This window comes from Tenrec ecaudatus, chromosome 11 (assembly GCF_050624435.1).
Source record: "Tenrec ecaudatus isolate mTenEca1 chromosome 11, mTenEca1.hap1, whole genome shotgun sequence".
In the NCBI taxonomy this organism is placed as follows: domain Eukaryota; kingdom Metazoa; phylum Chordata; class Mammalia; order Afrosoricida; family Tenrecidae; genus Tenrec; species Tenrec ecaudatus.
Genome location: NC_134540.1, coordinates 3,121,169 through 3,130,904, shown reverse-complemented (window position 1 = coordinate 3,130,904; position 9,736 = coordinate 3,121,169). Strand labels below are relative to the sequence as shown.

The following is a 9,736-nucleotide window of genomic DNA, read 5'->3' as shown; positions in this document are numbered from 1 at the left end:
ACTCAGTCAGTCAGTCCTTCAATCAGCGTCCAAGGGCTTAACCATTGGACCATCAGGGCTCTTTTGAAAAGCATCAATAGAGCAGTCACACCCACTAACATCTACCCCAAAGCCACTGCCATCTAACCTATTCCAGCGCCTAGCGACCCCACATATTGTTGCAAGGATGCAAGGGTTTACAGGAGCAGACAGTCTCATGTTTCTCCCTCAGAGCGACTGGTGGGTTTGAACCACCAACCTTGCCATTGGCAGCCCATTTCTTAGCCCACAGACCCAGCAGGTCTCCTCGCACAGGTGCCCCAAACCCACGGCCACCCAGGTGAATCTGATTCAAAGTCTCCCTCTCCAGGGTTCCCAAGACTGGAGATCTCCACGGGCACAGGCAGCCTCACCTGCCCCACTTGGAGAAGCCAGTGGGGTTGAGTCCTCAACCCTGGGAGGTAGCAGCTCCACGCTGCTCACTGAACTAAGTCTCAGCGTATTCTTCAGGTCTCAGCTGGGTCGCTAAGAGGCACGAATCTGCTGGCTTTTCACACTATCTGGTTCGCCTCTGTCACCGAGTTCTGCTCCGTCCACCAAGCCTCCCTGCAGAGCTTGGACGGACATGAGAAGGCTTCTCAGGAGCCAAGTGGCTGTGGCCGCCCGCTTCTTTATCGTGTTCTCCGATGCCATCTGCTGGGCTCCTGTGTTGGTCCTGAAAATCCTTTCCCTCTTCTGGGTCCTTCTGTTCAGAAGTGTCCTTCCTGAGACTTCCCCGAGCCCGGGGGGTGGGGGTGGGGGGCTGGTCTTAAGGTCAGCACTTTGAAACCTCCGCCCTCTCCGAGGGAGGAGCTTTCTATTCCTATAAAGAGTGACAGCCGCCCTTTCCCCAGGCCGGCAGCGCGGAGGCTGCACGATGCCTGGAGTTATCGTACAAGACGAGAACCAGCAGGGGTTCGTCAGGGCTCTGGCAGCCTTCCTCAAAAAGTCCGGAAAGCTGAAAGTCCCTGAACGGGTAGACGCGGTCAAGTTGACCAAGCATAAAGAGCTTGCTCCCCGTGACGAGAAGGGTTCTACACGCGAGCTGTCTCCACAGCACGGCACCTGTGCCTTCGGGGTGGTGCTGGGTCAGCTCCATGACCAAGATCTACGGGGGCGGCAGAGGAATGGTGTCATGCCCAGCCACTTCAGCCGGGGCTCCAAGAGCGTGGCCCGCCGGGTCCTGCAAGCCCTGGAGGGGCTCAAGATGGTGGAGAAGGACCAAGACGGCGGCCGCAAACTGACACCTCAGGGACAGAGAGAGCTGGACAGAATCGCCGGACAGAATCGCCGGACAGGTGGCAGCTGCCAACAAGAAACATTCGAACAAATGATGCTGGGTTAATAAATTGCCTCGTTCATTTAAAAAAAAAAAAAGAGTGACAGCCTTGGAAATTCTGCCCCACCCCGTAGGGCCGCTTTGAGTCAGCATGGACTTGATGGCCATGAGTTTGGCCCTTTGGGTTTGAGACCTGTCATGCCCTTAGATGGATTCGACCAGAAGAAGGCTTACCCCTGGCCCTAGGACAGGGCCTTCAGCTAGGGACGTCCCCAGCTTCAATAAAACTCCAAACATTCACTGCCACCGGTCAGTGCTGACTCACTGCGGCCCCGCTGTGGGTTTCTGAGACTGTAACTCTGGACGGGAGTAGAAAGCCTAGTCTCCCACCAGAGGAGCTGCTGGTGGTTTCACACTGCCGACCATGCGGATCGCAGCCCCACATGTCACCACCACACCACCAGGGCTGCATTCGATGGGAAGGACCTTTATTTCCCCAGGGCTCCATCACCGGGATCCTCAGGCAGGGAGCCCTGGTGGCACAGTGGTTCTGCGCTATTGACGGAAAGGCCAGCGGTTCAAATCCCCCCAGCTGCTCCACGGGAGAAAGATGAGGCAGTCTGCTCCTCCGTAAACATGTGGAGCCTTAGAAACCACGTGGGGAAGTTCTTCTCTGGCCTGTAAGGCCTCTAGGAACTGGACTGGACACAGACACGATGGCATTTGGGGTGTGTTTTGAGTGTGAACTGGATACTGATGCAATATGATATAAATCATAATCGTTTAAAAGTTGTTTTTAAAAAAATAAAAACAGGAGCTAAAGAGATAGTAGACTCCCTGTAGCCGCCATCAGGTGCCGGCAAGTCACTGCTGACTCTCGTGATAACAGATAGATACAACCCACCTCCCAATTGTTATGTTTGAGCCCATTGCTCAGCCGTTGTGCCCATCCTTACCGCAAAGGTCTTCTCCGTCTTTGCTGCCCTTCCGTTTTACCAAGCACGGCGTTCTTCTCCAGGACCGGTCCCACCGTTGGCACGTCCAGTGTGCAAGAGAGGGAGTCTCAAGCTCCTCCCTTGAAAGGAGCATTGGGGCTGCGCTTCTTTCAAGACAGACGGGGCTGTGCATCTGGAAGCCATGGCCCACCCCAGATCAAACACGCACCCCGGTTCTCCCCCTGTCATCCTTACTCAGTGACCAACCTTCACGGGCCTGGGAGGCCCGTGGAAAGGACACGGCGTGGTCAGGTGCACCTGAGTCCTCGGAGACAGTCCTTGGGCAGTGTGAATAGCTCACATGCTCCACAGGTGACCCACAGGTTAGGAGCTGGAGGCAGCCGAGGGGCCCCAGTGACACGGTGCTTACGTCATGGGCTGTTCACCACAAGGAACGTGATTCCAACCCACCAGGCTCACCGAGAGATCAAGCTGAGGCTGTCTGCCCCTGTGAGATGGCCGCCTTGGGAATTCACAGGGTTAGTTCCACGCTGTCACGTGGAGTCACTGTGAGGCAGAACTGACTGCGTGGCTCTCAACAACAGCAACCTAAGACTCTGGCCAAGAGCAGCGCTCTCTCGGCCTTCTGGGTTCACTCCAAATGCTACCAGGTCCATGGTAACGCCCCGTCCTCTCTCTCTCTCTCCAACACCTTTCTATCCAACCCATTTCATCTTTGAATTAATTGTTCAGATGTCGTTGCCACAGAGTAGACACCTATTCAACCATTTCTACACACACGGTTCACTGACAACGGCTGCACGCTTCACATAGCATCAACCGGCCCCCATCTCTGCCCGAATGCTCTCACCTCCAGTGCCACAGACAATCAGCCCCTTAACATTCTCCTCTGGACTTTAGAGGTGCTGCTGTTGGAGCCCCGGAGGTATGGTGGCTACGCACTGGGCTGCGATCCCCATGGTCAGCAGTTCAAAGCCACCAGCAGCTCCTCGGGAGGAAGGCTGGGTTTTCTACCCCCACAAACGGTTCTCATCTCAGAACCCACAGAGGAGTTGCTATGAGTTGGCTGTAAAGACAGCGAGAGAGTCATCCACTGAGCTCACAGATGGTTTGAAAGGGCAACGTGCTCAAGGTGCATGAGTTTTATTAAATGAACTAAGTTGGTGTTGAGTTTAAAGATGATTTCACGGGCTAGTTTCAGTTCAAAGCTTGAAAGTGGATTCCAGGGCCCCCCTGTATCAGTAGATGCATTGAAGGTACGGAGAAGAGATAAAGGCTCATAACACACAGAACCCAGGAACAGAAATGGGAGCAGTGATACCAGGAGGGCAGGAGGGGAGAGGAGGAAGGGGGAACAGATCACAACGATCAACACATAATCACACCCACACCCCCAGGGGGACCAACAACAGAAACCATGGGTGAAAGGAGACAGTGGCCAGTGTAAGATATGAAAATAATAATAATTTATAATGTGTCAAGGGGTCATGAGGGTGGAAGGATAAAAAAGGAATTAATATCAATGGCTCAAATAGAAAGTAAATGTTTATAAAATGATGATGGCAACATATGTCCAAATATGCCTGATACAATTGATGTATGGATTGTTATAAGAGCTGTAAACACCCCCAGCAAAATGATCTTTTAATTATAAAAAGAAAGAACTTATGTTCTGTTCCAAGTATTTCTTTCTTTTGATCAAGAGCAACCTACTGGGTGCTTTGTGTTTGTGACATCGTGTTTGCACTTTGCTCGGGCCACCCTCGGATTGCCTCGTATCTGCCCTGTTTTTGTGTGTCTCCCTAAAAAGCCCAGGCGGCATCGTGAGTTGCACATGGGGATGCTAATCACAAGGTCGGCAGTTTGAACCCACCAGGTGCTTCTCGGGAGAAAGATGAGGCATTCTGCTCCTATAAAGATGTGTAGCCTCAGAAACCAACAGAGGCAGTCCTACTAGAGCTGACTCGGTGCCAGTGGGTTGGGGTTGAAATAGTCCCTCTGAGGTTACGTCCTGCTGGAGGCAGTGGGCTGTGTCTTCCTCCTCTCTGTGTTTCCCGCCATGTTTTTTTCTGTAGTGCTCACTGAAGACATGCATTTTCCCATGCAAGAAGCTGGCTGGTCCAAGAGGGATGGACCAGTAGCTCTGGTCCCCATCCTGCGGAAGCCTCGCCCCCTCCAGGCACACCACGCTGTGGGAGGAGGGAGTCTGATGGCGAGAGGAGGAACAGGCTGGGTTCCTGTCTGGACCCCACCACTGACGAGTTGAGGGGATGGAAGGAAGTTACTTCCTCTCAGGAAAACAGCTTTCCAGAAGGTCTCCCAAGTTCCCGCCCATCTTCGCGTTCTGTGGCTCTTGCGGCTCTCCCTCTGGGACTTAGAAATGGATCACACCATAATCCTTAGGTGTCACAGATATTCCAGGTCATTAGGAGCGTAGAGAACACCTTTCCCCGGGAGCTCAGTCTGCTGCTAACCAACTGGCGGGCGGCTAATCCCGCCAGTGTCTCCGCATGAGAAAGACCTGGACATTTGCTGCAACCAAGGTTCCAGCACAGGAAACCGATGGCGCAGGTTCTACCTAGACCAGGCGGGGGTCACTGTGAGTCAGACATCACCTACAACAACCATAACAAAAAGGGAACTGGAAGAGAAAAATGGGTCTTCTGAAAACCTTCTTGGGCCACACGCCACATTTCTGTGAAGGTTGTCTGGAGTGCACTCGTGAGGCTAGAAAACTAGTCTTCATCACCTTGGGGAAAGCACCTTCTCTTTCTCCTTCTTCTTCTTCTTCTTCTTCTTTCTTCTCCTTCACCTCTGTGACAGTTACATCATCACCTGTCAACTTTGGAAGGGATGGAGTTGAGCCTGTCAATCAGGTCACAGTTTGATGACCGCATTTGGAGGTGCTACGGAAATAAATAGCTCACTGGAGTCCAGATCCACTCTCTGTTTGTCTCCCTGTGAGACATTCTTGTTGACAAGCCACACGGAGCTATGTTGATGCAGCCAGATCGCTGGAGCTGGAGGAGACGCGTGGAGACCCACGCCAGCGCTGAGACGCTTCCACCGCCACTGGATCCACAAGACTTCCCACCCACTGGCCTGTGATCTTCCTGCATTGGGCACCATTGCATGTGTTGCAGGAGTCTGAAGAGGAATTTACAGATTGGTAGCAGACAGATGGGTTAATATTAGACTCGTGGACTTGATCTGTGCTGGGCTGGGTGTTTACTCAATATATATAATCACTCCTTGATAAAAAGCTCTTCCTTATCCACATAAGAGTGTCTATGAATTTGTTCCTCTCGTCTACTCGGACTCACACACCTTCCTTCTTCTTCTTGTCTTTCTCCTTCATCTTCTCCCTCTCCTCCTCTTCCTTGTCCTCCTTGTCCTCCTCCTCCTCCTTTAAGAAAAACATTCATCGTGAATCTGGTGAAGGTTTTCAGAACAGACATTAGTTTTACATTCACTAACCAGGGCTCATTTCCTTCATCTCACTCATGCCGTTCCTTCAATGCAGTTCCGTTGATCCTGTTTCTCCATTCTGCCGTCACTTCTGTGTTCATCCGGGTGGACTAGAGAGACAAATCCAGAGACACGCACATGTGTGTAAGAGAGAACTTTAAAGCACTCACGTAGAAAGCAAATGTTTTGAGAATGATGATGGCAACAAATGTACAACTGTGCTGGACACAATGGATGGATGATGGATGGATGGATTGCGATAAGAGCTATACCAGCCCCCAATAAAATGATTGCCGGGATCGTGGAAGAAACCCTCACCAAAGGAAAGCCCCTGCTGAGAAGCTGCTGTTTCCCCACTTCTCCCCCCCCCCCCGTGTGGACCCCAGCCCTTCTGAAGGCAGGTGTCCGTCTCTCTAAGCGGGGGGTGCGCGACGTCCCAGTGGCTGTATCAAGCTCATAAGATCCTCCACACCAGCTAACCTCACACCTCACCAAAGAACAGCAACTGCCAACATGAAACACTGAGTTCATGAAACGTTGGGTCCAGATGAGCCACAACTGGTGTGACAAATATCCCAATAAGGGACGGTTCCCCCACCCCTGCAGGACCTCCTGGGAGAATTCTGCCCTCTTCCATGGGCACCGTGTTGAAATGACAGTTTGGACATCTTCGAAGGACCCAATACTTGTTCCTGCCCAAGGTCCCTTTTGCTCGGGAAACAAAAAGAACTCTGAAGGGGCAGGGGCAGATCTGTCGGGTGGTGGGGTCAGGAAGGTGTCCGGGTGAAATTCTCGTAGGATGGCCTTTGTTACCTTCCCAGAACGAGCGGGTGTGTTGTTGCGATGGGAAAGGATTCCTCCCGCTTGCCCTGGCCTTTCTCCACACCGAGGCAATGTTCACTTTTCTGACATCTCCAAACAAGCCCTACGATGACCCTGTGTCCTCCAAGACGATCCCGCAAGATGACCCCGTTGGAGTCACCCTAAGCTGGACCCTGTCCAGCAGATCCCTCAGAAGCCGCCTGTTTATTGGACCTTGAAGGCACCCTAGTGAGACGAAGGCAAGACGATTATTGAGAGAACATGTCTGCGGCCAACCATCGGTGGCTAAGATGTGTTTGGACCAAACCTGGGCACGTATGAACGGGAACGCTGGGAGCAAGACTTGCTGACTCACCTCATGTCCCTTTTGGAAGATGCTACATGCAGTGCCTTCGTCCCCAGCCACCACTCTGTCCTCGTGGAGAGCACAACGGAACAGCCTGGGTGCTGAGGTCATAGTCCTCGTCCCTGTGCTGAGAAAGGCACCTCGGGGTGCTGGTCTCCACTCTCTCCTGCTTGATGCTCACCCACGGACTTGTAGGGTATCAGCTCTAGCCACCTACCCATGAATCCTCCACTGACACCATTCTACACGCTCCACTCTGTCTGGAGAGGCGCACCGCCCCTACGACATCAGTATTCAGCATGTCTCACACCTGTGTGACCTTCTATTACAGCACAGACCTGACTCCTCCTCTCGTGCTTTCTGGAAACTCCATGAACCCATCCGTCAGCATCCTGCCGGACAGACATCCAAGACTTTCTGAGCCGTGTCCCCATCCTGAGCCCCACCCCCAAGAGCCTGGTGAAGGAGCAATTTGGGGGTGGACTTGACATTAACTGTCCAATGTCTACGGCTCGGTGGTTAAGCATTCAAGTGTGAGCCGAAATGTTGCTGGCAGCTCAAGCGCACCAGCCGCTTCCGGGCGGAAGCTGGAGCAGCAGACTGCCTCCTTGAAGCTGTGCACTCTTGGAGGTCCTGTGGGCAGGTCTACTGCGCCGGCCGGGTCCCTCTGAGTGGAGGTCAGCCTGACGGCCATCAGCTTGCTTTGGGTTGAGGGCTCAGCCGGGTCTTCGGTCATATGGTTTCTAGCCATCTCTTTCTTGTCTCAGAAAGTGAGTCTCTTCCCAGGTAAGAAGCAAGCCTTCCAGGAGCCATTCCACGGTGTGCAGGCTTTACAGCATCCAGCCAGGCTCCTGAATTGACCCTTCTTTTGTAGATACCGTCCCCCAGAGAAAGTTGACTCAAAATCAAGGGATGCACCGTGTGGAATAAAGGCATGTGGCATTCTGAATGCATAGGATGTAAAGCGGGCATATTTCCGAGCATTTGTCTCTTCTCCGAATCCCAAGGATCTAAATGCAGGGGGTGCATCTAAATCCCACGGTGTTAAATCACTTGTGAAGGGAGAGTACATTATTTCTCGGATCCAGCAGCTAGGACCGAAATTGACTGGGATGGCCATTATTGTGTTTGTAAGCACCAGTGTCGCCTCTCCTGAAATCTGATTTAAAAATCAATATTGAGAGTGGCTTTTCGTGCACACGTACTCATTACTCACCCTGGAGGCAAGCGATTTCATTTTCCCGAAAAATGAAAGGACAAAAACCAGCCCTACTCTGGCAAAATAAAAACTGCACTTTCAATTCTGTTGACATAATTTCATTGTGCAGGAATAAGACTGAGATTTTCACCCACTTAAGAGGCCAAACCAAAGGATGGAAGATTATGAAACGTGAACCCCTGAGACCCAGGTTTCCTAAAGCGAGAACTCTGGTAACATGTTGCTGCCAGAAAGGTGGACTGGCAGGAAATGAGAAAAGTATTTATGAATTCCTATTTAGCTTAGTCGTTCTGGAGAAAGGAGGGCGGAGTAGTGAGGTGTGCATCCAGTCTTGTTACCCTCTGGTGATTGGCTCATTCCAATGTTTCTAAGCTATGCCCGGGGAACGGAGACGCCTTCATATTGTAGGGATGGAATTCACCTGTGTCACTAGTCACAAGGTACCTCTTTGAAATGGATTGGTCTTAATTGTGACTTAGAGTTCATTCTGAATGATTAGTAAAATCCTGGCGAGGGACGGCATGCTTCGTGTTACAGAAGAAGGTCAGTGCAAAGAGGGAGATTCAAAGAGAAGGAAGGACACAGAGGCCGCAACAAGGGTCTCCATGGCAGCAGTGGCTGGTGGATGCGCAGGACCGGGGGGTGTTCAGTTCTGGTCTACCTGGAGCCTCGATGAGTCGGAAGTGACTCAATGGTGCATGCACGTGCACGCGCACACACACACACACACACACACACACAGAGCTAACTAATACCCTAGTAGACTGTCATCCAATCACTGGTTCACAGCCAGTTGGGTAACTGACTGTGCCACGCTTTCAGCGTTAGTCCAGAGTTGAATCTAAAATTAATTTTTTCTCCCTAAGTAAAGAGGTATTGAGAATGACGGTTTTGCTTATTTATAATAAGGCATTGCTCCGCACTTCCAGATTCAGCAGCATCATTTATTTTGTTGATCCATTGGCAGTGAAAAGCCTATCATTTGGGTATGTGTTCAGCACATGCCTGGAAATTAGACGTTGGCGATGTATTGTGGTTTTAGGAGGCATTTAATTGTGACTTCGCATCGGAAGCGTTGGCTATAAAACACTTGGAGCCTCTCGCTACAGCACCTGATAAGTGATGGCTGGAAAGACGGTTCCAAAAATACTTTCCTCAGAAAGACAGAGTCGCGAGGAAAGAGAGCAATGAGGGCATATATAGACAGACTCCAGGAAATGCCTGAGCTCTTATGTCCGGAGGCAAACCTAAGGCAAAGTCAAACTGCCTCTGTGGAGTCATTTGTAAGGCTCTGTGAAGCCACAAAGGAGCCTTGGTGGTGCAGTGGGTTAAGCATTTGGGGCAGCGATGCAGACCCACCAGCCACTCTGCAGGAGAAAGATGAGGCAGTCTGCTCCCATAAAATGTTACAGTCCTGGAAACTATATGGAGCAATTCTATATGGTCGCTGTGAATTGCACTCCTCTCAATAGTCATGTGGGTGGGTGGGTTGGTGGGTGGGTTGGTTGGTTGGTGGGTGGGTGGGTGGGTGGGTGGGTTGTTTGGTGGGTGAAACCACAGTCAGGTCACTCTTAAACCACTGGTTTGTGTAAAGGACAAGCCAAGAAGAATACCCCCAAATAATGTTT

At 51.6% G+C, this 9,736-nt stretch overlaps 1 pseudogene; it reads left to right on the top strand.

The window, feature by feature from the left end:
* The first annotated feature begins 895 nt into the window (after window positions 1–895).
* Window positions 896–1,363, top strand: LOC142461624 (small ribosomal subunit protein eS19 pseudogene; annotated as a pseudogene).
* Window positions 1,364–9,736: the final 8,373 nt, after the last annotated feature.